This window comes from Giraffa tippelskirchi, chromosome 12 (genome assembly GCF_054371585.1).
Source record: "Giraffa tippelskirchi isolate mGirTip1 chromosome 12, T2T-mGirTip1v1.2.pri, whole genome shotgun sequence".
NCBI lineage: Eukaryota > Metazoa > Chordata > Mammalia > Artiodactyla > Giraffidae > Giraffa > Giraffa tippelskirchi.
The window spans coordinates 20,500,618-20,526,689 of record NC_137286.1 but is presented as its reverse complement, the minus strand read 5'-3'; the positions used below and the strand labels follow the sequence as shown (position 1 = coordinate 20,526,689).

General features: G+C 39.8%; 1 long non-coding RNA gene across 1 annotated transcript in view; it reads left to right on the top strand.

Moving 5' to 3' along the window:
- LOC145528813 (uncharacterized) overlaps positions 1-26,072 on the top strand; it is a 319,839-nt gene that overhangs the window by 49,741 nt on the left and 244,026 nt on the right. The window contains exon 3 of the long non-coding RNA XR_014070717.1: positions 24,912-25,027. This is a non-coding gene — a long non-coding RNA (uncharacterized LOC145528813). The remainder of the gene's footprint in view (positions 1-24,911; positions 25,028-26,072) is intronic.

The window sequence follows — 26,072 nt, the reverse complement described above, 5'->3', positions numbered from 1 at the left end:
ACTAAAGAGGATATGCTGGAAAATATAGGAGTGGGTCTCAAGTATGATTCGAGATCCCTGATAAATGCATACGTACATCTAATCCTACGTATACTCCATGTCTATGTTTATGTTTTGTTTTTATATCCCTATATATAGCTATCTATATCTGCACATTACAGTAATTCAAACAAGATATAGCACATCTAATGGACTATAAATTATATTTTCCTTATCTAAAAGTCTTCAAAGTCATGAATTCAGTACAATTAATTCCAATTTATTTGTTCTTTGGATGTCTATCTGAGATGATATTTACTGATATTACTGTTTATTTTGGTGATAAATGAAGAGAATTAGATCTTCCTGGGGAGAATTGTCCTCCCAATCTTGGGTCTCCAAGTGTTTAGATTTCCTTTGTTCTACTCTGTTGTGAGATTGTTTGTTGAGAAGGCTTAACATCCCTTGGGTGCATTTGAATGGCACTGAAGCCCCTCGAGTATTTTTTTTTTTTTTCATATAACATTGTGTGTTTGTTTGCTGGTCACATTATATCAATAATATAAAATTTAGTTACAGGACATTTGGGGGAAGTAAAAAATGTAAAGGAAGAAAATGAGTCATTCATAATCCCTATCATCCAAAAACAGCCACTATTAACATTTTGGTGCATATCCTTCCAAATATATAGTTTAAAAATTTTCAGACATCATACTTCTAAAGGCATGAATATGGTTACCGCAGCAGTGATTATCATAAACTTCACTGGCTTGAGCTCTCTCCAGCATATGGAAGAGTCTGAGCCCTCTTCAATGCTGTACCATGTTATTTTGGGCTGGCCAGGAGACACTCTTATGGCCTCATTACAAGCATGTCGTTCACACTCCATCACCTGCAAAACCACTTGGATGACAGCTCTTCAGTTGCCTTGGTGTCATGGCCTCGTCTTTCTGGTGATCAGCCCCCATCCAAGAGTCCACAGAGAGTCACTTTAGAACAAAAATCATTTCTATTACCAAGAAAATTCCAAGGGATGTAGGAGCTTGAAGTCAGGCACTTCCATTACTCAGGAAATTATAACAGCCTTAGGAGCTCTGTCTCAGGAACAAGGGCAGAAACCGACATATATATTTACTGTCATTCCACATTTATTCACACTGGTTTGACCTATTCAGAAAAGAAAACGACAGGTCTGCACTACCTATGAAGTTCTGAGTATACCTGTCCTGCCCAGTCCTATACTTCCTGTTCAGTAGCCTTCCCAAATCATGCCCTGGTTTTTTGCCAAGATGGCATTTGAGACTCTCCCTTGGTTTCTGTTTACTTCATCTACATTTGTATCTTTTAATTTTAGTGGTAGCATGAGAAAGGGTTCCATCGTCTGGTTTCAGCCTCACTGAATTCTGTATCCATTTTACTGGCCTCCTTGCAGTCTAAGAGCCCAAGGCCGCAAATGTTTTGTGGTCTCCTCCTATTTTATTGCATTGTTTCCCCCTAAAATCTTTCCAACTGTGGAAAACTATTGTATTTTTACTAACTAACTTGGTATCCATCCTCTAACATTATATATTTCTCTTCTGATCCATGTTACTCAGACAAAAGAAAAAAAGAATGTTCACCGAGTGATTTGTTTTGAAAATCTCCTTGCTCCTTCTTATAAAATTATATCAAATCATTGAAATCTCATTCAAAGGTCCTGCTTTACTGTTTATATTGTATAGTTTATGTAATAGATTCTTCTGCATCTTCACTTCTAAGATATAAAGTAAGAATTATAATAATGAAACATCTCATAGGGCTGTTATCAGCTTAAATGGGTTTACAGTATTACCTGGCACATACTGTAAGTGCTCAATAATATCATTTAAATAACCATTACTATTATTATTGCTATACTGCCTTTTTTTGAGAGTGGCTTTATATTTCAGTGTGAATACACTGGGCTTACAAATGGGAGGAGGCTAGAATCCTTCAAGTAGAATCTATAGGATATCAAAAGTAAATGACTAGCACTGTTTACAATAGCCAGGACATGGAAGCAACCTAGATGTCCATCAGCAGATGAATGGATAAGGAAGCTGTGGTACATATACACAATGGAATATTACTCAGCCATTAAAAAAAATACATTTGAACCGGTTCTACTGAGGTGGATGAAACTGGAGCCCATTATACAGAGTGAAGTAAGCCAGAAAGAAAAACAACAATACAGTATACTAATGCATATATACGGAATCTGAGAGATGGTAACGATAACCCTATATGCGAGACAGAATAAGAGACACAGATGCATGGAACAATTTTATGGACTCTGAGGGAGAAGGTGAGGGTGGGACGTTCTGGGAGAATGGCATTGAGACATGTGTATTTTCATATGTGAAACAGAGCACCATTCCATGTTCGATGCATGTGACAAGGGCTCAGGGCCGGGGCAATGGGATGATCCAGAAGGATGAGAGGGGGAGGGAGGTGGGTGGGGGGTCCGGGAAGGGGAACACATGTAAACCCATGGCTGATTCTTGTCAAAGTATGGCAAAAACTATTACAATATTGTAAAGTAATTAGCCCCCAACTAAAATAAATAAATTTATAAAAAAAAAAAATAAAGGAAAAAAGAAAAAAAAAAAAAGTAAATGACTGTCTTTTGTAATAACAATGAATTTAGATGGAAAGTTTTATCTGCTTCAGTATATTCTGCACAATGCTGGTTATTGTTTTCATGATGTTGAGCTCTCCTGTATCCTCACTGTTGTGTATTTGTGTGCCCTCATGGAGGTGAGATCTCTTTGAGTTACAGTTGGTATTCCGTTTTGTTAGTGGTAAGAGAGACATTTTAAAATCCTTTCTGAGAGTCATTGGGAATGGATTCCCTATTGTGTGGCATCATAAAATTTCCTATTGTTAAAAGATAAATTGAGCCATATTAAAAATTTTTAAGAGTTTATTTAAGCAAAAACTGATTAGAATCGAGCAGCACCCAATCTGGTGGATAGACAGGACCTCTGAGGAATTGTACAAAATGAAAGGCTGTTATAGGGCGAAGGGAGCAGGCACAAGGAAGTTATACTAGGCCATAAAGCAGGTTGGTTATTGCAAGTTTACTTTCCTTTAGGGGATGGCAAGGGTCTATCAGGCAGATTACTAGTGCTGATCAGGTGATTCCTGAGTGGTTCGTTTATGATTCCATTTCTGGTAGAGCCAAAACTGTAATTAACATAAGTCTCAGTTTACGGATGTGGGAGCTTAGCATAAGTGGTTCCATTTTGGGCCCCTTGTTTTGTTTTTAACACTGTGTAACACCATTAAACCTGAGATCTGCCGCTGATGAGCCCTACTGTCTTTATGTTCATTATCTTTTGTTTTCCGAAAGCACTGCATAATAATAATATATTTTCACCAGATTAGGAGGCTGTTACCAACTGCGCAGCTGGCAGAAGGCAAAAGAACAAGCCTGGAAGTCAACCATCCAGAGTTGCATTTCACTTATGAGGAAGTCATAAAACAAAGCAAGGGATGCAGTGTGCATACAGTTATGAGAAAGACATAGAGACAATTCCGTGTGTCCTCAGTGAGGGATTACAGGTCCTCTTCTCCCAAAGGGGAGCTCCTCAAGGACAGGAGACCTGATGTAAGCATCTTCATAGCTTTGTGCCTGTCTAATTGTAATCAGATGCTTCCCATTGACCTGAATCTGTGGCAAGGCACTTCCTTGGCCTTCTCAAATTCCCATCAGAGCCTGAGGAGTAGGCAGTGATAGACTCAATTAAAGAGCCAGATTAGAGGAGCTCTGGGTGGTTAAACAGAGAGTGGCAGAATGGGAATCCAGGTTCAGGTCTGCTGACCACAGGACCTTGATGGGCAGGTGGCAGGGTCCTTGAGCTGGGCTGCCTGGCTCAGATCCTGACTTGGTCACTCACTAGCTGTGTGAATTTAGGCCAATCACGTAATCTCTCTGCTTCTCCATTCCCAAGATGTAAAATGGGGATGATAAATATACTAACCTCATAGGGGTGTTATCAGCTGAAGTTTATAGTATTGCCTAGCACATACTAAGTATTCAAGAAATATCAGCTGAAATAACTACGACTACTACTGTATTACCATTCTCTAAGTGGATTTTATATTTTAGTTTGAGGGCACTGGATTCAATAGGGAGCTAGAACTTTGAAAACAGAATCTGCAGGGTATGAAATATAACATTACTGCTTGACCTCCTTTAGTATCGCTTAGTATCTTTCTTGCCGTTACATTTGGATTTCTGGCTCAGTTTGAGTCACTCCCTAAAAAGAGACACAATGTACTAAAATTCTACTTGAATAACAGTTTCAAGCTAAACAGTATGTCTGTCCATAGGAAGTCATACAAAGTCAAGGAAAATTTCATCTTAAGAGTAGAACTGATCCCACAAAGGAAAAGCATAGCGGTGACACATATTTGCTAACTTTTGGAGGGGGTTCCATTCCCCAAGATAAATATATAATTCTGGATATTTTAATTCATCAAGATTTTCATTTTATAAAATACTGAATAAATTAGTATTTTCTAGGCAGAGAGGCTCATGGAATCCAGTACTTCTAATTTAATTTCCTTTCTTTAAATAGTTGTTGGCTAAATATTAAATGAAAATATTCTTTTCTTTTAAGCAGGGAAGGGGTTTATATTTATTGCATTTCTTCCTTGATGAGATTAAGGACAAGATTTTGTCCTTCCAGTTCACTACTCAGTGGTGAATCTAGAGACATATGGTATTGATCATCTCTTTTAGGGTTTACAACTGTTCTGTGGGTGTGCTTGGGTATTAAGAGAATGTGGGGATAGTGGTAGAGGTTGCTGTGTTTTTCATATTTTGTCTCTTCCATTAGAGAAACATTTTTAGAAGTGCATAGATATTTTGTACTTTTCAAAGACATAAAAAGTAATCTTCATATCCAGAAAAAGTACATTTGGGAAAAATACATAACCAGCTATGGCTTTTTGAAATGAATTTTAGAAATTGCCTTGTGCATTCAGGTTTCTTATGCTGTAAAGTTACCCCTTCTGCCCCACCCCCCTTTCTGTATACTGTGGAAAAGAAAGAAAAGAGATCACTATTGTCAGCTCGTACTTAAGGGGTGGGTTGTTAGGCTCCACTTCCTTAACTGGGGCATATCTGCACATATTATTTGGAATTCTGCTGGGAAAAGTTGTCTGTTCTCCCCAAATTATTTTTCTATTCAGTCACTTACATCATCAGGGATTCATGTGTGCTCATGCATATTTATATTTTGAGTTATAAACTAATAGTACTTTATTAATTTGGTTGCTCACATTTTCCAGGTTTGTTGCTCAAAGTTCTACTGGGAACCCTTTTATTTGGCTCCTAGATCCCTTTGACATACCTACATCATTGTTATTTATTATTACTCTTTTCTTCTGTAAAGCATTTCCTTACTTGCTGATAGTACAAGATATTCTAGGCTCATCTTGTATATTTCCTGCCCCTATGCTAGAATCAGCCATTTCTTCCAGGGGCCCTGTTGCTTTCTTTTTTTTTCCTGAAGGACAACGTCGAAAGCAATATCTGGGCACTGAATGTGCTCCCCAAGGAGCAGTTGGCTCTCACAGCTGAAAGAACAGGAGATTAATGTGTGTATTCTAATCTACATATATACTGCTAAGCTGCTAAGTCGCTTCAGTCGTGTCCGTCTCTGTGCGACCCCATAGACGGCAGCCCATCAGGCTCCACTGTCCCTGGGATTCTCCAGGCAAGAATACTGGAGTGGATTGCCATTTCCTTCTCCAGTGCATGAAAGGGAAAAGTGAAAGTGAAGTCGCTCAGTCGTGTCCGACTCCTAGCGACCCCATGGACTGCAGCCTACCAGGCTCCTCCGTCCATGGGATTTTCCAGGCAAGAGTACTGGAGTGGGGTGCCATTGCCTTCTCCGAATCTACATATATACATCTATCAGAAAATAACTGTGTATGTAACCAACTGTATCTATGTGATACAATTGATTTAATGAGTTCATATTGATGTTTCAAACTCTATTATTTCATAGATCATTCTAGTTTTCTCCCTTTGCTTATCTCTAAGGTTCCACTTCCCCCTTCTGTCATCTATTTACTTAATTTTTCACTTCTGGCATTCACGTACTGTGCTTTCAGAATTGTTAACACGTACTCCAATGGGATGTACAGTTTCTATGGCCTTTAAGCCTTATGGACTCCATTCATTTCCAGAATTGCTTAGGCTGCCACTTTATTCCCCTACTCACGTTGCTTCATGTAATGAAGTTACTTCATATATTTGTAAGACATTTAGATTCTTTTGCCACATCCTTCATTCTCTGTTGGATCCTACTACCTCCTAAAGTGATTTTTAAGCAATTTTACATACATTGAAGTTTGCTCTTTGTGCTATAAAGTTCTACGTTGTTGTTTAGTTGCTAAGTCATGTCCAGCTCTTTTGGAATCCCGTGGACTGTAGACTTCCAGACTCCTCTGTCCTTGGGATTTTCCAGGCAAGAACACTGGAGTGGGTTGCCATTTTCTTCTCCAGAGGATCTTCTCAGTGGAAAATTCTTCAAGAGATGGAAATACCGGACCACCTTACCTGCCTCCTGAGAAATCTATATGCAGGTCAAGAAGCAACAGTTAGAACTGAACATGGAACAACAGATTGGTTCCAAATTGGGAAAGGAGTACATCAAGGCTGTATATTGTCACCCTGCTTATTTAACATCATGCAAAAGTCAAGCTGGATGAAGTACAAGCCGAAATCAAGATTGCTGGGAGAAATATCAATCTCAGATACGCAGATGACGCCACCCTTATGACTGAAAGTGTAGAGGAACTAAAGAGCCTCTTGATGAAAGTGAAAGAGGAGAGTGAAAAAGTTGGCTTAAAACTAAAAATTTAAAAAACTAAGATCATGGCATCCAGTCCCATTGCTCCATGGCAAAAAGATGGGGAAACAGTGGGAACAGTGACAGACTTTATTTTCTAGGGCTCCAAAATTACTGCAGATGGTGACTGCAGCCATGAAATTAAAAGATGCTTGCTCCTTGGAAGAAAAGCTATGACCAACCTAGACAGCATATTAAAAAGCAGAGACATTTCTTTGATGACAAAGGTCCGTCAAGTCAAAGCTATGGTTTTTCCAGTAGTCATGTATGGATATGAGAGTTGGACTGTAAAGAAAGCTGAGTGCCAAAGAATTGATGCTTTTGAACTGTGGTGTTGGAGAAGACTCTTGCAAGTCCCTTGGACTGCAAGGAGATCCAACCAGTCAATCCTAAAGGAAATCAGTCCTGAATATATGCATTGGAAGGACTGATGTTGAAGCTGAAACTCCAATACTTTGGCCACCTGATGCGAAGAACTGACTCATTGGAAAAGACTCTGATGCTGGGAAAGATTGAAGGCAGGAGGAGAAGGGGATGACAGAGGATGAGATGGTTGGATGGCATCACTGACTCGATGGGCATCAGTTTGAGCAAGCTCCAGGAGTCGGTGATGGACAGGGAAGCCTGGCATGCTGCAGTCCATGGGGTCGCACAGAGTCAGACACACCTTAGCAACTGAAAGGCAACAACAACGCTTTCAAATCAGTTAAGAAAATGCTTAAAAGTGAGGTTGCTGTATTGCATGGTAGGGCTACATTTGGTTTTGTGAGAAACTGAACTCTGCCAAATTGTCTTCCAAAGTGGCTGTACCATTTTTCATTCCCCTAAACAATGAATGAGAGTTCCTGTCGCTCCATACCTCACCAGTCCTTGGTATTGTCAGCTTTTGGTTTTAGTTACTCTAATACATGTTTAGTGTTATCACATTGTCATTTTAATTTGAATTTGCCTGATGACCAATGATGTTGAGAATCTTTTCATGCACTTATTTGCCATCTGTGTATTTTCTTTGAGGCATTGTTCAGATCTTTTTCCTATTTTTTTAATTGAGGGGTTTGCTTTTTTGTTGGCTTTTAAGACGTCTTTGTATATTTTGGATACTAATCCTTAATCAAATACATGTTTTGCAAATATTTTTTTCCTTATCTGTGGTTTTTCTTTTCATTCTCTTAAGAGTGTCTTCACCAAAGGATACAGCTTTTAGTTTTAATAAAGCCCATTTTATCAGCTTTTTGTTTTGTGGATTATGCTGTTGGTGCTGTGTTAAAAAACTTGTCACCAAACCTAACATTGTGCAGTTACTCCCATGTTTTCTTCAGTAAGTTTTATAATTTTGCATCTTACATTTAGATTTATTATATATTTTGAGTTACTTTTTGTGTAAAATGTAAGATCTGTTTCTAGGTTTATTGATTTTTTTGCATATTCATATCCAATTGTTCTGGCACCATCTATTGGAAAGATTGCTCTTTTTCCATTGAATTCTCTTTATGCCTTTGACCAAGTTCCGTTGACTATATTTGTGTGGGTCTAGTCTGGGCTTTATTCTACTCCATTGTGCTATGTATCTGTTTGCTGAGATGATGCTATTTTTATTACTGTGTCCTTAAAATAGGTCTTTAAATAGAGTAATGTTGGTTCCCCAACATCATTCCTCCTCTTCTCCCTCTTCCTCTCCATCTTCTTTTTCCTCTTTCTCCTCCGCACCCCTTCTCCCTCTTGGTATTATGTTCGTTGTTCTAGGTCTTTTGTCTTTCCATATAAACTTTAGAATCAGTTTGTTGATATCTACAAAATAGTTTGCTGGTATTTTGATTAGGATTGCATTATATCTGTAGATCAAGTTGGGAAGAATTGACATCCTAATTAACAGTATTGAGTCTACAAGTCCATGAACATGGACTATTGCTCCATTTATTTAGATCTTCTTTTATTTTTTTTATCATTCTTTTCTGTTTACAGGTCCTCCACAGACTTTGTTAGATTTAAATCGAAGTATTTAATTTTGGAGGGATTCTACTCTAAATGGTGCTGTCTTATTAATTTCAAATTCCAATTGGTTATTTCTGGTATGTATAAGGAAAAGTAACTGACTTTTTTGCATTAGCTTCATGTCTTGTGACTTTGCCAAACTTGCTTATTAGTTTCAGAAGTTTTTTGATAATTCTTTGAGATTTTCTGCCCAGATAATCTCCTGTGAATAGAGATATTTTTAATCTGTATACCTTTTATTTCTTTTTCTTGTTTTATTCCACCAGCTAGTACTTATTGGATAACACTGAATTGAAATGATGAGAGAGAAATCCTCATCTATTTTCAGTGTTGGGGAGCAAGTGGCCAGTATTTATTTCACCATTAAATATTATGTTAACATATGTTTTTGTGTAGATGTTATCAAATTGAGGATGTTCTCCTTTATTCCTAGTTTGCTGGATGTTTTAAAATCATGAATGGGTTGGATTTTTGTCAAATGCCTGTCTGTGTCAGTTGGCATAATAACCTGATTTTTATCCTGTAGCCTATTTATTTGATGGATTATATTGATTGATTTTCAAGTGTTGAATCAGCTTTGCCTACTAGAAATAAATACCACTTGGTTATGGTGTATAATTCTTTTTAAACATTGTCAGATTCAATTTGGTAATATTTTGTTGGGGATTTTTATATCTATATTCATGAGAAATAGTTGTCTGTAGTTTTTGTTTCTTGTACCATCTTTCTGTATTTCTGGTATTACAGTGGTGCTGGCTTCGTAGAATGAATTAACGAATATTCCCTCCTCTTCTGTTTCTTTTAGGAGATGAGTATCATATCTAAGTCTGTTTCTGATGCTTACTTTCTCTCCTCAGAGTATTTCTTCCTGCCTTTTGATGCACCTTGGAATTTTTGGTTGGAAGCTGTACATGTTTTATTGGATAATAGAAGCTGGGGGAAATAGGCCTTCACTGTGATAATATATGTTAACATAGAGTTGGGCTGTATTTGCTGTTGATGAAGATGCCAAACGCTTTAAGTTCCTCTGGTGCCCTGCTTTTGTTTCCCCTCTTGACTTCACATTTCCCTAAGTCCTTCTCCTCCTAGAGGATTTGTGTCTTGCAGCTTTTCAGCTATAATCCACTGATATCACACTGAGAGTCCCTGATATGATATTTTATGGGTCTGTGTTTATGGCGTGGGATACTCACAATTTTTTTTTAATAGCTTCTCTTCTTTCCCCTACCTCCCTTAGAAGAGACAGGAAGGCTGTCAGGGCTGGAGTCCCAGGGCTCTGAAACAAGCTCTGGTAATCTTTTATTTGGGGGAGTAGGCCTTTGTTCCACTCCAGTACTCTTGCCTGGAAAATCCCAGGGACGGCGGAGCCTGGTGGGCTGCCGTCTATGGGGTCGCACAGAGTCGGACACGACTGAAGCGACTTAGCAGCAGCAGCAGGCCTTTGTTATATGGAAGACTCTGGATGTACTTCATAAGAATTCTTCTTTTCCTCCTACTAGAAACACAAGTGTTACTAGTTTACAGCTCCAATGGCCTCTGCTATAGCGAGGCAGATTTTGACCGTGACTCCTTGGATTTGCCGGTTTCTTCAGATTTGGTTGTGGTGGTTTGCCCTGAAAAGCCCAGTTCTTTCATGGGTTTGAGACAAGTTATTAGCTTTTTCAGCTTGTTCAGCTTTTTCTTGTTGTGAGGATGGGGTGAAGAATTCTAAGTTTTTTACATGTTATGGCTGAAACTGCTAGTCCATTCTCAATGACCTGTTTATTCTATTAGCCTCTAATGTGGTGTTTCTTGGGAGGGTACGGCATTTCCCTACCATGTCTTACCCACTGTGTCATCCCTCACTTCCAGCTCCCCACTGCCCCATCTACACATATTGTACTTGTCCTCTGAGGACCTCTCTGAGAATTTCTCTTCTGTCTTGGCTTTTGTTATCTCTTAGTTTTTTAGTTTTTTATTGATTATATTTTTGATTCATCTTGAGTTTATTTTTGTTGAAGGAGTGAGTTAGCCATCTACTTTTTTTGTTTTGCCCAGTGCCAGGCCATTTTTTTTTTTTTGTGATAAATCTATCTTTTCCCTGATGATATAAAATACTTTTACTTTTTGTATACTAAATTAAAATATATTTGATCTATTTCTGAGCTCTCAAGTTTGTTCTGTTGATCTGTCAGTTTACTCTTCTGTCAATACCAACGTCTTAGTGTGAGTTTCATAGTGTGGTGAGAAAAATACAGTACTCTTAAAATAGTAATTCATTAATAGTATACATTATGTTAAGAATAACTGATGAACTGATATATTTGTATTTTGCTTCTTTATGAAGAGGTATCTTTTTATTTCATACAATTCATATTGCACTGTATCTCTTAGTAGAATTAAAATTTTTTTTCACCTAGACCCAATATACTTCTTATATTTTTTAACTGTTTTATCTTTTCTTTGTATTTTCTTGGCAGTAATTATTTGTATATAAGAAAGCAATCAATTTGGGGACATTAATTTTGTAACCAAAGATTTTACTGCATTATCTCTTTGTGTCTAATAGCTTTTTAGTTATGTCTCTTGGGTTTATGGTTATAAAACCATATCATTTAAGTAATGATAATTTTGTATTTTCCTTTCTATTTTTTGCCTCATTTATTTCTCTTGCTTAATGATAATGGCCAATCTTTTTTAGAAAAATATTAACTAATAGAACACACTTCATTGTAATAAACTTTTTTTTTTATCACACTTATCTCATTGTCTTGTTAGACTATAAAATTCTTGATGTAAGGACTTTTATTCCTTATGTTTAAAATAACACAGGCATAAAAAATAGGTACTCGATAGGCAGCTATTGAATGATCTAGGCAGGATAAGATAAACTAGGCTGAGCTGAGGTACCCCACTCAAATACCTAAGCCTATATAAAGTGAGTATTCCCAAATGTCATGTGTGTGCTGGAGATAGCTAGATTACCTCTTCATTCTTCACACCCATGAAAGCCTGGTTTGAGTCCTATACCTAGAACCTATGATTTATTTTTTTTTATTTGGGGGTATAGTTGCTTTACAATGTTGTAGTAATTTCTGCTGTATAACAGCGTGAATCAGCTATATGTATACATATATCCCCCTGTTAGATTCCACCCCCCTCATCCTGGTATCTCACCACAGAGCACTGAACTGAGCTCCTGTGTTATACAGCAGGTTCCCATTAGCCATTGTTTTGCATATACATCAATCCCAGTCTCCCAGTTCATCCCACCCCAACCCCCACAGCGCCCACCCATTCATCCTCTACGTCTTTGTCTCTATTCCTGCCCTGCAAATAGGTTCATCTGTACCATTTTTCTAGATTCTACGTATATACAATGAAATATTACTCCGCCATAAAAAGCAATGATATTGGGTCCTTTGTAGAGATGTGATGGACCTAGAGTCTGTCATAGAGTGAAGTAAGTCAGGAAGAGAAAAACAAACATTGTATGTTAGTGCATATGTGTAGAACCTATGATTTTTGACCACAATTGAACCTTCAACGTGGACAGAGGAGCCTGGCGGGCTACAACCCATGGGGTCACAAAGAGTCGGACATGACTGAGCACGCATGCATGAACCTTCAAGGAGCTGTGTCCTTTGGCCTGCCTCAGTTCAGCTGGAGTGAGGGAATTGTCCTGCCCAAGGTCAGTCTTTTAAGTACAACTGCCCTGAAAGACAGAACTTTAAATTTTTAAAGATGGTGTATACAGAGAAGCAGCAGATGAGAAGCCAAAGTGCTTTGTAGGTTCTACATGCCGTCCTGCAGCAGAAGTCTCGTGACAGCCTCACAGAAGCAGCAGGAACCTTCCAGTTACCTGGTCTTGTGTTGTGGGTTGGAAGATGGAGGCAGAAATTTGACTTTTCTATGCATAATAAGCATCAAGATTTTTGAAGAAACCAGAGAGGCAGACTTATCTACAAGGCAGCTTTGAGAGCTCTATCAGTGGGGCCTGCCTGGAAAATGGTCAGGGAGATGGAATGTCAGCAATGGAAACATGAAAAAGACAGCTCCTGGTTGGAATGGGACCAGAGTGAGAAAAACAAGTGCAGTAAACAAGCCAAAGACACCTGTCTGTATTCTTGGGTTGTGCGCAGGAGCCGAAGTAGTTTAGTGACCGCTCAAATTATGGGCAGACTTGAAACCCAAAGCCTTTGGCTTATAGACTGATGGACAAATGTTTCTGGCTCGGTGTTGGCTCCTACAACCCTAATGTGGTGACTCAAGAATATCATGCTCTCCTTTTCAACTCTATTCCAGTAAGTCCTTTATCACGTGGCCCTATTTCAGAGAAGATTGCTTCTAACTTTTCCATTAGAAAAATGAATATTATGATGGATTTCATTTTTCCATTGAAGCTAATTGACTGTGGGCGATAATACTAAGCACCGTATCTTGTAGAAAGGAAAGCAGAGGGATGTTGTTCACAAACTGCCTCAGGGAAGCAGAGATCACAGCTCATTTGAGGAACTGAGGCTCCTGATTAGGTGTGCTACTTGAGGGGCAGGTTGCTTCTCAGTGCCCAGCAATGTATTCCCAAACGGGGTTTGTGCATTTATTTGTTCATTCATTAATCCATTCATTCTTTCATGAAATTTTTTTTGAAGTATATCGTGAACAGAACTATAGATTCAAAGATGAGTGGACCATCTTCAGGCTGGTGTGGAGATCATCTTCAGGGTAACGTGCTTTTCTTTATTTAGTATGTAAAAATCATTTTTGGTCATGAATCTCTATGGACAACTTAAGGAAGCAATGATTCCTCTTCCCAGGAGAAGACACATAAGCCCCTAATTTTCCATACAGTTTCAGGGGATGCACAGCCATCGGATGCATGTCCATGGAGCCCCTCAGGTTGAGAGCTCCACTAGGACTACAACAGACATCAGGATCGATGGCAGAAGATGTGAACTTCACACATTAGGGTAGTGAAGGTCATGGTCTCTGACCAAGGCTCTCTTTGACATCCCATCCGCTTTTATAACCCATCTGTCCCTGTTTCTCTTTTCATTTGAAGTCTTAAAAGTTTCCCTCTCTGTAGTAGTATAATATTGCTGAACACTGGTGAGGGTTTAGTTGAGCAGGGATACTGAGTGTTTTGTAATATTGCCAGTTGGCAGTCTGTGTTTCTACAGCAGCATTCCACCCCCAGAAAGCTGACGAGATTTTGGTTGGATCCATCCACAGTCTTGCCTAGGATTCCATGACTTGTTAATGGCAGAGCCTGAACACAGAATTCCTGATTCTCAGGTCTGTGCCTTTATCACTGGCTTATTTCTTATTTTAAACCCTGTCCCATCTTTGGTTCTATCTTTTGGCCTGAAAGTTCCATGTAAGGCCTAATAGGCACTTTTTCTGAGGAGAGATAAGAATTTATTTGCCAGAGTTGTTTGAGACAAACATGGAGTTAGTGAGGTGTTTTCCTGATTAAAATGAATATGTTAATACAGTGTTCAACATCTCCCCATCATACACAATTTCAAAGCACCCCCAAAGTATCTCAAAAGAAGCATTTTGTCTTATTTAAGAGATAAAATTTAAAAAAAAATTTGTGGTCCTAGATGAAAGCAATATTTTTCTTTTTTGGAAAAGATGGTTTTCTGGACAGAGCTTTCCTTTTTGTGATGTAGACCACTAATGTTGCCCAAATAGGACAGAAAAATGCAGAAGTTAGGAAGTAAATGCTGACAGACTCACAACCTCAAGGGCCAAATGGCACTACAATGATTTCTCACATATTTTAACTTTCAAAAGACCCTAGAGAGTGCTTTTATTGCACATTTTATGGAGCCATCTGTCTTTTTTACCAGAGATAGTATATACTCAAAACCTTAAATAATATTTTTCCCCTGTGTCAAAGGACCAAAATCTTTACCCATTGTAGTCTCTAGTAGGAAATTCACATGGTTCACAGTGGAAGAAAGAGTCTTGGCACAATCCTAGAAGCTTGGTACATCTGCTGCTATGGAAACAGCACATGCTAGGCATTTCTTGTTAAATGTGTCTTCCTACCTCAGCCAAGAATAATCCATGCCATAAATCATCTTAGATGATATACCCTTTTAGGAATTTTCCTTTGTATTTGCTGATATGGTGTCATTTAAAGTTCATTATACTTCAATTGAGACTTTGTAAAGAGGAAGGCTTCCTCCAAATTCATATTTTGCAGCTTGAGAGGAAGAGTGAGGGGCAAGATATGAAGGAACAGCATTTTGCTTGGGGTAAAGCACTATGGCAACTATGTGAAAGAAGTGGTTTAAGTCTTAAGAAAGTCTGAATATAACCACTAACTCAGACACTTATAAGTCTAAGGATATGTGAATATAAAGTACATAGGACTTGATAAAGGAAAAGCATTTGATACAGTGGACTCTTATTTACTAGTGTTCTTACTCCTACTGCTCCTACTGCTTTTCAAGTCAGATTTATAAAAAGTGTAATGGAAATGCTCCTGAATTGACTTTCACATTGTGAAAGATGCCTTAATTTCCAAAAGAATATAGGTTATCCAAGTAAGAACACAAGAATAGAAGAATCCCCAATTTTAAGTAAACCTGCCAGCAACACCTTTTCAGGTTTTTTGGGCACACTGACAACATCTCTTTGGAAGATTGTTAGTATTCAGGATGAGGAATAAGTATGCTTATTTCTCAGAATTTGATCTAGAGAATTATGTTTGGGTTAGAGAGCAATCTAGGTGCTGTTGGTGTTTTTAGATGAGGGTAATGGTGGGGATGGGGAAGTAGGGAGAGTGCCTGGGAGTGATGAGTAGTTCTCAAATTTGTATATATGAGAATCACGTGGGGTGTCTGTTAAAAATGTAGATTTCTAGAAGCTAGTCCCCAGTGATTTTGATTGAGGGGTCCCGTAGGCATCTACCCTATGGGCACATGCCCAGGCACTTTTGTCCCTGGTCCCTCCCTCTATTCTTCACTTACCAGCTGCCAAGACCTTGGAAGCACTGAAACTCAGCAAAAAGGGAAATCCATTGAGAACAGTCTCTAAAGGGTCAAGCAGTATCTGTATATTACATGCGTTCTGCCTATCCCCCGCCTAAACCTGGGATTCTTCCATCGGGTAAGTAGTTGTGGGCCCCACATTGGCATTGCTCATTTGGTTGATGAGGACACTTTGCTGCTGAAGGCGAAGTAGAGGACAAGATGGGAGAGTAGAAGGACTTGAGCTCGCCTACTCTCGCAAAAACACCAAAATTAATCGCTGCTAACAACCATTGACAAAAAAGACTGGAACCTAGGGAGAAAGATATCCTATATCCAAAGACAAATAAGCAGTAGGAGGGGTATGGAGGGTGCTTTCATGATATAATCAAATCCCATACCGACCAAGCGCTGCTGCTGCTGCTGCTAAGTCGCCTCAGTCGTGTCCGACTCTGTGTGACCCCAGAGACTGCAGCCCACCAGGCCCCTCTGTCCATGGGATTCTCCAGGCAAGAAAACTGGAGTGGGTTGCCATTTCCTTCTCCAATGCATGCATGCATGCTAAGTCATTTCAGTCGTGTCCGACTCTGTGCGACCCCATGGACAGCAGCCCACCAGGCTCCTCAGTCCACAGGATTCTCCAGGCAAGAATACTGGAGTGTGTTGCCATTTCTTTCTCCAACTGACCAGGTGGTGACCCACAAACTGGAAAATAGTTATATCACAGAGGCTCTCTCACACTAGTGAGGGTTCTGAGTCCCACATTAGGTTCCCCAGCCTGGGGGCCTGGCATTGGGAGAAGAAGCCCCCAGAGCATTCGGCTTTGAAGGCCAGTAGGCCTGGAGGAGGGCATGGCAACCCCTTCTAGTATTTTTGCCTGGAGAATCCCATGGACAGAGGAGCCTGGTGGGCTATAGTCCATGGGGTCACAAAGAGTTGGACGTGACTGAAGTGACTTAACACACATGTATGCATGCATGCATGCAGAGCTTGAGTGCAGCAGTTCCACAGGACTGGGGAAAACAGAGACTACACTCTTGGAGGATGCATATAAGATTTTGTGTGCACCAGAATCCAGGGCAAAGCAGTGACTCCCTAGGAGCCTGGGCTAGACCTACCTATGGGTCTTGGGGGCGTCTCCCAGGGCACAGGGATCAGCTATAGCTCACTGTGGGGACAGGGACACTTGTGGCAGGGGCTCCAGGGCATATTCATTGGTGTGAGCTCTCCTAGAGGTTGCCATTTTGGAACTAAGACCTGGCCCCACCCAACAGCCTGCAGGCTCCAGTGCCAGGCCAAACAACCATCAGGGTGGGAATGCAGCCTACCTATCAGCAAGCAGGCTATGTAAAGTCATTCTGAGCCCACAGCCACCTCTAAACACACCCTTTGAAACAGCTTGAGCTTCCCAGGTGGCACTAGTGGTAAAGAAGCTCTCTGCCAATTCAGGAAACATAAGAGACATAGGTTTGATCCCTGGGTCAGGAAGATTCCCTGGAGAAGGAAATGGCAACCCATTCTAGTATTCTTGCCTGGAAAACCTCATGGAAAGAGGAGCCTGGTGGGTTACAGTCCATTAGGGTTGCAAAGAGTCAGACATGACTGAAGAGTGACTTAGCACTGCCCATCACAGGAGCAAGACCCAGCTCTACCCACCAGTGGGCAGGCACCATTCCAGCCCACCAGGAAGCCTGCACAAGCCCTTGGACCATCCTCACCCACCAGGGGGCAGACATCAGAAGCAAGAGCAACTACAGTCCTGCAGCCTGCAGAATGGAGACCACAAGTTAGAGAAAATGTGATGGCAGAAAAATATGTTCCAGATGGAGGAACAATATAAACTCCAGAAGTGTGAAGTGGAGATAGGCAATATACCTGAAAAAGAATTCAGAGTAATGAGAGTAAATATGATCCAAGATCTCAGAAAAAGAATAGAGGCACAGACAGAGAAGATATAAGAAATATTTACCAAAGATCTAGAAGACTTAAAGAACAAACAAGCAGAGATGAATAATACAATAATTCAAAACAAAAATACACTAGAATGAATCAACCAATAAATAAGGCAGAGGAATGAATGAGCTGGAAGATAGATTGGTGAAATCACTGCAGCAGAACAGAATAAAGAAAAAAGAATGAAAAGAAAGAAGGACAGTCTAAGGATCCTCTGGGACAACATTAAATACACCAAAATTCACTTTAAAGGCATCCAAGAAAGAGAAGAGAGAGAGAAAAGGCCTGAGAAATATTTGAAGAGATAATATCCAAAAGCTTCCCTAACATAGGAAAGGAAATGGAGCACAGAGAATCTCATACAGGACAAACTCAAGGAGGAACATGCTGAGATACATATTAATCAAACTGACAAATTTAAAGACAGAGAAAATATGAAAAGCAACAAATAACATGTGAAGGAATCCTCTTAAGATTATCAGCTGATTTTTCAAAAGAAACTCTGCAGGCAAGAAGAGAGTGGCACAATATATTTCAAATGATGAAAGCGAAAAACTACAACCAAGAGTACTGTACCCAGCAAGGCTCTTATTCAGATTTGGAAGAGAAATCAAAAGCTTTACAGACAAGCAAAAGCTAAGAGAATTCAGCACCACCAAACCAGCTTTACAATAAATGCTAAAGGAGCTTCTTTAGGCAGAAAAGAAAAGGCCACAGCTAGAAACAAAATTACAAATGCAAAAGCTCACTGGTAAAACCAAACATACAGTAAAGGTAGGAAACCATCCACACACAAATATGATATCAAAACCAGCAATCATAAGAAGAGGAGAGTCAAGCTCAGGATATTGGAAATACATTTGAAATTAAGAGACCAGCAACTTCAAACAGCCTTGTATAATTATAGACTGTTGTATCAAAACCCAATGATTTTGATTGAGACAGTAGAGAGTGGGAACCATGCAGCTGCATTGTCAAGAAGTCCCTCATTTGATTCTGATCAGCTAGCCCATGTTCCACACTGTGAAATGCTAGAGATCCCATCTTGACTTTGACTTGTAGGCTAACACTTCTAGATTCCATTCTGAATGATAATAACTTACAAAATATACTCATTCTATATCCCTGGGTAGTGGTAGTTTTCAAATCACAGTATATCAATGTGTTTGGTTTAAAAATAAGTACAATGAACCATGATTTGTATTAAATATTCAGATGACACAACTACAGTATGACAATTAACATGACAATAAACATTTTAGTTGGAGAAGGAAATGGTAACCCACTCCAATGTTCTTGCCTGGAGAATCCCAGGGATGGGGGAGCCTGGTGGGCTGCTGTCTATGGGGTCGCACAGAGTCGGACACGACTAAAGTGACTTAGCAGCAGTAGCAGTAGCAAACATTTTAGTGTGGTGTATAAATACAGAAACTATTTTTACTAAAATTTGACACTATATGACTAATTCCCTCCTCCCTCATAAAAATGACCAGTTTGCAAAATGTAGCTCATTAGTATCCTATGTTCATTATTCTCAGCTTGTTTATGAGTTACAACCAATAATCTCCTACTGAATATCATCCTATCCTCAACTACATTAGTTAGTCTGTATTACAAACCAACCTAAAAATCTACATCTTTTAGTAAAACACAAAAGCATAATGCTTTTGATCAATAACAGGCTGAAAGAACTTAAATACAGTTTTCACGAAGAAGTCACATAATGTATTGACAGAAAAACTGCTAGATAAATGGTACATTGCTTATCATGTTATCCCAGAGATTATAAGTATACTTAGGCAGACATCATTCATTGATCACACCACTGTTCCCAGCTAAATTAGATGCTGCCTCAGAATCCTTTCCAACAAAGATAGTCACTGCCAATCTCTCAGAGTCGACTTGAGGATAAAATTCTGATTTCCATACCAGCCCTACACCAAACATAAACTAGTTCTCTCTATCACATCCACACACATTCTCTCTCCACTGCCTTCACCTCTGAAGCATTCAGAAACAAGTCATCCATATGACTCATCATCAAGTCTGGTGAAGTGAAAGTGTTAGTTGCTCAGTTGTGTCTTTGAGACCCTATGGACTGCAGCCCACCAGGCTCCTCTGTCCATGGTGATCCTCCAGGCAAGAATACTGGGGTGGGTAGCCATTCCTTCCTCTAGGGAATCTTCCCAACCCAGGGACTGAACCCAGGTCTCCCGAATTTCAGGCAGATTCTTTACTGAGCCACTGGGTAGAAGACTCTATTTTACATAAATTAAATTAAATCAAGAACAAGATTTACTTGCTTGTAAAAGGAAGTATGGGGCTCCATGTCTTCTTTTGCTTTTCTAGAGATTCTCCCAGTTAGTGGCACATTTGTTCATAAACTTTAAACAGATAGTTCATATCGATCTAGCATTAAGACAGTGATTTCAACCCACATATTGAAATTCACCAAAGTACTGAGGAATCAAGAAACCTAACTTTCTCTTTGAAGTTCCAGTTTAAAATAAACCCACCAACAAAAAAACCTAGATTATTTTAGGGAAGCATCATATTTCTGAATTTAGCCATTTTTAATGCTTAGCCAGTATCTTAGTCCATTCAAGTTGCTATAAATACCACAGACTGGGTGGCTTAAACAACAGAAATTTATTTCTTATAGTTCTAGAGACCAGAGCATGGACAGATTCATTGTCTGGTGAGGGCCTGCTTTCTGTTTTATAGATGATCATCCTCCTGTCTCCCCACATGATAGAGGGGGCAAAGGAGCTCTCTCGGATCTCCTGTATAAGGGCACTCATCTCATTCATGAGGACTCTGCCCTCGTAACCTAATCAACTTCCCAGAAGCCTCACCTCCAAATGCCAAAACTTTGGGGATTAGGTTTCAAGATATGAGTTTGTGGAGGGACATAACCTTCAGTTTATAGCAACCAAGTTATTATTTTTTCATATTTCTATAGAATCTATATTTTGTTAAATTATGATGTTATATCATGTTTTAAAGTTAAAAATGAAACAATCATTTAGATAACTTACAACATTCAGAAAAATCCATAAAATCAAATTAAAACTACCTATAAAAAGACTACCCCAAAATAACCACTTTTGACACTTTGGTATATTTCTACTTATTCTATTTTCTGTGTATCTTCGTATGAATGTGTCTTTTTCTTTTATTCTTTCACAATAACTGGCTAATTTGGGGCATAGAGTTTGCATCTTACTTTTAAAAATGTCCTATTTCATGAAGTATTTAATTTAAAATTTGTTGTTCATTCACTCAGTCATGTCCGACTCTTTGTGACCCCATGGACTACAGCATGCCAGGCTTCCCTGTCCATCATCAACTCCCAGAGCTTGTTCAAACTCATGTCCATTGAGTTGGTGATGCCATCCAACCATCTCATCCTCTTCTCCTCCTATCTTCGATCTTTCCCAGCATCAGGGTCTTTTCCAATGAGTCAGTTCTTCGCATCAGGTGGCCAGAGTCCTGGAGCTTCAGCTTCAGCATCAGTCCTTCCAATGAATATTCAGGGTTGATTTCCTTTAGGATTGACTGGTTTGATCTCCTTGCTGTCCAAGGGATTCTCAAGAGTTTTCTCTAGCACCAATTTAAAATTAGAATATGAAATTAAATTATCTTTTCAAATCATCTTTTCATGTGTCTTAGTCTGGATCCTCTGGGGAGCAAATACCAAGGTGTGATTAAACCTGCGAGGATTTTATTAGAAATGCCTATGGAAGAAAAAATTGGTAAGGAGTCAGATGAGACTGGGACAGCCATCATACCTCCATGCAAGGCTGACGAGGAATGAGTCTGTCCTAGTCCTTGGTCTCTTGGTCAGTAGTGGGGGGCAGGCCTTGGGAGGGACAGCTTCAGTGCAGGTGAAACAATGGGTGTCAGAATGCAGCAGCCAGGTTGACCCTTGTGTAATTATATTTCCTGGACTTGGAGGTCTGTGACAAACATTTTCATGGTCTCCACAAGGGTCACATGATAGACCATCATATGAATAGAGTTTTTCCTCCAATCTTTCCCAACAATTCTGCATCAGTGATTATTTTCTTAGTCAATTTCCTGAAAATGAAGTTGCTAGATCATGGTATGAAATTTATTCTAAATATTTTATACAGTGCTTATTCTTTCTATGTTTTTTCCCAAATGAATTTCTAAATAGACTATGATTTATTTTCTTGAATCTCAGCACTTATTTGGAAGGATACATCATTCAATTAGTGGCTGTTTTTAGGTTTTGAAATAATTTTTTAGTCTGTATTTGTCACTAGCCTATAAAAGCTATTTAAGACATCGTCATGCTCTCCTCTTCTTTCTCCTCTTTAACTTTTCTTATACTAACTTTTACCATTTTCATGAATATTATACAGAGTTTGAGGCTAAGTGAAAGAAAAAGTGAAAGTTGCTCAGTCGTGTCTGACTCTTTGGACCCCATGGACTACACAGTCCATGGAATTCTCCAGGCCAGAAGACTGGAGTGGGTAGCCTTTCCCTTCTCCAGGGGATCTTCCCGAGCCAGGGATCAAACCCAGGTCTCCCGCATTGCAGGCTGACTTTTTACCAGCTGAGCCACAGGGGAAGCCCTATTGTTCTTTAAAAGAGAACCACCTATTCTGGTTAACCAAGTGTGTCTTTTGATGCTGGATTTTATGTTAGCAGCAGCATCGCAGGGGAATAGAGCTATCTTCACTGAAACAGAATTTTCTTTAAAACTGATTTTGAACCAAGGGAACTTGGAGCGGATTTAACATGTTGTTCTGGAGTACTGTGAGTTTGCCACCAAGAGTTTCTTCCTCCCACTCATCAGCGAAGTTCTCTGCTGGGAAGGAAAGCTGCCTCTGTCTCCAGCCACATGCTGGCATCCTCATTCTAATGAGGGTCCATTTCCATTTCTCCCACCTCTGTGCTGCATAATGTTTCACGGCAGAAATATGTGTCCTCTAGTGGAACATAATTCTTCTGGCCACGTTGATGGCAAAATGCTGACTTCATCCTGAAAATGTAATTCCACATCCACCTCTCTCCTCAGAAGAGAAAGTTCTAATCATCTCGTATGAAGGTATTAGCAGTGTGAACAGACCCCAAACTTCAACAATCTGCATAGGCTTTTGACACTGGGAAATGAATTCTTCTGTAACATGTAATTTTCTTACTTACCTACTGGCAGTGTTTACTCCTTGTCAGGGAGATAGGTCTCACTGTGTCTGTCTCCTCAGTGCTAACCTACAGAATCATGAAGAGGAGATGGAGCAGGGGAACTGGCAGGGGTGTGGTGGCTGATCAGTGTCCTGTTAACAGGATAACAGAACTGTTCTGTGCAATATTAACCACCCATGACACCATTTAGTCTGATAACAGACAGCCCTGTGAATATTTAACTTTCACAATGTTTGCTTTACTGATAGTGGGTCACTTTCATATATGAAATATTGCCTATTGCTTATTATTAATTAGACCTGACTTGACCTTCAGAATTTAATATTCTTTCGACAGTGATATGTATAATTTATTAATACTATGGTAGATACATTCAAAATGTGAGAATGTTAGGATTTTAAAACATCACAGGCTTGGAAAGAATCTAATTTATTCACTCAACTGTCTATTGAAAATCATTTACATGCGAGGTGCTGGAGGGCATTCAGTGAAATACAAGACACTTTCTAACCCGTTATGTACTCAGGCTCCACTTTCAGGGGAAAATGAAATGACCTCCTAAGAATACAAGGCAGTGCTGGTTGACAGACGTTGAGTCTCTCGAGTTCAGAGCAGAGTAAGAGAGATGTGGGCAGCAGGCAAAGACCTAGTGGAGGAAGACACATTTGGAATGGCCATGGAGAGAAGGGCAGGGCGTGAGTAGGCAGGGGAAGGGAATAGCAGGAAGCCAGACAGCACCTGCTAGTGACTGTAAGGACTTAGGGGACTTGTTTGTAGGTCACCAGCCTCCCCGCTGGCTCAGGCCATGGTGTCACACTGAAAGTCCTGACCACTTTTTAGAACCACTGATGACTGAGGCAGGTGGATTAGCCTTTTGGAGGGACATAGAGCCCCTTTGATCTAGTGATTTATAGAAGGCCTCTGTGATATGAACACAGGCTTATTAACTATGCCTCTTCTCAAAGCACTCCATATTTTAATCAAACACACTGCTTCCTGTTCCTTGTGGCTCAAATTAATTAACTAACATTATGTGATATTAAGTGCAGGTAGAGACAGACAAGCAAGAACCTGAGGCCAGTGCACGATGAGGTATCATATCTAAAAGTTAAGACTTTGATCATTGAAGTGTTAGAAAGCCATTCATGGGGCTGGGCTTTTGGGGGTGGGGGGGATGTCATAATTAGGTTTGCGTTTTAAACGAATGACTGAGTATAGTGGCAATATCTGTATCATGTAATTATTAAGCACCAGAATTCTGGAGACACACTGCCAGGGTTTAGATTCCTTCTCTGATCTTATTAGCTCTGACTTTATTAACTTCTCTAAGTGTCAGTGACCTCATTGGTAGAATGAGGATAAAAACCATTTTTTTGTGGTTGTTCAGTTGCTTAGTTGTGTGACTCTTTGGGATCCTATGGACTACAGTACTCCAGGCTTCCCTGTCCTTCATTATCTCCTGGAGTTTGCTCAAATTCATGTCCATTGAGTCGAAGATGCCGTCCAACCATCTCATCCTGTCGTCCCCTTCTCCTCCTGCTTTCAATCTTTCCCAGCATCAGGGTCTTTTCCAATGAGTCAGCTCTTCGCATCAGGTGGCCAAAGTATTGGAGTTTCAGCTTCAGCATTAGTCCTTCCGATGAATATTCAAGGTTGATTTCCTTTAGTATTGACTGGTTTGATCTTCTTGCTGTCCAAGGGACTCTCAAGAGTCTTCTCCAGTACCACAATGCAAAAGCATCACTTCTTCAGTGCTCAATCTTCTTTATAGTCCAATTTTCACATCCATACATGACTACTGGAAAAATCATAGCTTTGACTCTACAGATGTTAGTCGGCAAAGTCTTATAAATTCATTGTGAGGATTAAGTGAGATAATGCATGTAACATACTTAGTCCAGTTCCTGGCATAGAAAGAAAGGGCATTTAGCCTTAATGCCTGTTATTACTCTTCTTATCTCTCCAGGAATAGTATAAAAGATACATGACTCTGCTGGCAGCTCTAAGGAAGGAACTGGAGGACAAAGACCAGATAGAAACCCATTCATGGCAATATTATAAGACAGGCATTGACACACTGAGGTAAGGCAATAGCCTAAGGATTGAGAAGGCCCAACAAAGTTAACCCCATAATGGGAGTAAAATCAATGGGACTTGGGGGTCTAGGTAAAAGTGGGGGATAAAGAAAACGGAGAAATCGTGGATGATTGTAAGGTTTCTAGCTGGAATCTCTTGTGGTGTGGTGCCTTGACCGAGATGCAGAACACTGCCTGATAGCTGAAGTGTGTTTTCAGTGCCTGAAGGCCTTCTCTGGTGGCAGAGGCAAAGGACATGGGACCACGGGACGTGCTGGAGAATTAATGTTTTGGTAATACCCCTCAACCATTGTTTGACAGGTGCTCAGTTGTGTTCTAATCTTTGTTGCCCCATGAACTGTAGCCTGCCAGGCTCCTCTACCTGTGGACTTTTCCAGGCAAAAATACTTGAGTGGGTTGCCATTTCCTACTTCAGGGGATTTTTCTGACCTAGGGATCGAACCCATGTCCCCTGTGTCTCCTGCATTGGCAGGTGGATTCTTTACCACTAGTGCCACCTGGGAAGTCCATTGTGGGTAAATGCCTTGGCACATTTTCACCACAGGTGGGGTACTCTGAGTTTTATATGCTACTCCCAGAGTTCCCCAATGGGATATAGCTCTAGAGTCCCATATTGGTAACTTGTTTGACAACTCAGCCTTTTTTGCCGCCTTTTCTTCCTGGTCTCACTGCTCTAATCCTTAAGTAGTCTTTCTTGGATCACCATTCAGATAAACTATTTGCTCTGGAATTCTTGTCTTGGGATTTGCCTCAGGAAGAAATAAAACTAAGAGATAGGAAAAGGTAAAGGGAAAAGGGGAATAGGAAAATAAATTCTGTTTTAGACATTTTGAGGGGTGCATGCCTTTGGGATAGTCGCCTAGAGATGGTCCAGAATGCAACTGAAATAAGGAAATGGAATTTTGATAAATAGCTGGGTTCTGATATTGTAGATCGGTGAGTAAACTGCAAAAAAGTATTAGTTGAAGTTTTAGAAATGGACAGTTTGTAATTTGTGAAATTTGAAAAAGCTAATGGAAAACGCAAAATGG